We start from the raw sequence: 1450 nt of genomic DNA, 5'->3' as shown, positions 1-1450 counted from the left end.
GTTGACGATGCGAAGAGGACGAAGCTAGACCCCAAAAGCTTTAGGTGCATGTTCCTCGGATACGCAGAAAATGGCAAAGGTTACTGCGTGTATGACTTGGAGCGTTCCAAGATCATGGTGGCACGGTCGGTGAAGCTGGAGGAGCGTGAAGTGGACGGTATATACGACACGCAGTTGCCAGAACAAGGGACGGTCATTCATTTGACCAAGGGCAGTGATGATGCAGAGGTGCCACTTCTTGTGGAACGGCAGCCTGGCATGGACGAACCCATGGAAGCTGTCGAGGAGCCAGTCGCAGACGTCGAAATGGACGACGTTGAACATGTACCTAGCATTGATGTTCCGCAATTACCGCCACCAGAACGCTCGGCAACAACTGGACTGGAGTTAGCAGAGTACCGTTCCCCATCGCATGAGTTCCAGGAAGACCATTTGGTGTTTCATCCGGACGTAGAACGCTCGAGGCGTTCTCAAGAACCAGTGTTGCTACTGGAAGATGGTCTGGAAGCAGATGATGAGCCTGAAGGGAGTGACGGACCGCCGTCGCCGAAGCGTGCTCGGATCGATGAGGACAGTTTGATCGCCGAAGAAGTGCTGGCGTACGCTGCTAGTATCGATGGCGTTCCAGACACGACGAACTCGTATGCTGAAGCTGTCACGAGCAGTGAGGCAGCGGAATGGCGTCGTGCCATGAAAATGGAGCTGGAGTCGCATGCCTGGAACCGCACGTGGACACTCGTTCCACGAGGAATGGCTACCCGCCCAATTGGGTGTCGATGGGTGTTTGCCAAAAAGCGTGACGTGAACGGTCGAGTAATCCGTTACAAAGCACGCTTGGTAGCAAAAGGATTCAAGCAGAAGTTAGGGGTAGACTTCTTCGAGACGTACTCGCCTGTGGCAAACATGAACTCGATTCGGGTGGTGCTGGCGGTTTGCGTGGCAGCGGCTTACGTGATGGAACAATTGGACGCGGATACAGCGTTCCTGAACAGTGACTTGACGAATCGAGTCTACATGGACGTTCCATACGAGGTTGAGAACGCTCGCGAGTATGTATGTCTATTAAACAAGGCTATCTACGGTTTGAAGCAAGCGGCAAGCGCGTGGAACAAGACTATTCACTGTGCCTTCATGAGGAACGGGTTCAGGAGCTGAGGTGCGGACCAGTGTGTGTACGTTAAGTGTACCCGGAACGGTTTGGTATATGTGTGCCTGTACGTGGACGACATGATCATCGCGGCGAAGACGCATGCTGAGATTAAAAAGGTCAAGAACGCTCTGAAGAACGCTTTCAGGATGAAGGAACTCGGCGAGGCGAAGGTCATCCTGGGGATGGAGATTAACTATGACCGGACAGCCGAAACGCATATGATCAAGCAAACTCGGTACATTGACGACGTTGTGGAACGCTTTAACCAGCAGAACGCTAAAGCTGTGGAGAACCCGTGTG

This window comes from Phytophthora parasitica (genome assembly GCF_000247585.1).
Source record: "Phytophthora parasitica INRA-310 unplaced genomic scaffold supercont2.82, whole genome shotgun sequence".
Classification (NCBI taxonomy): Eukaryota; Oomycota; class Peronosporomycetes; order Peronosporales; family Peronosporaceae; genus Phytophthora; species Phytophthora nicotianae.
The sequence above is the reverse complement of the archived record's forward strand: the minus strand, read 5'-3'. Positions refer to the sequence as shown.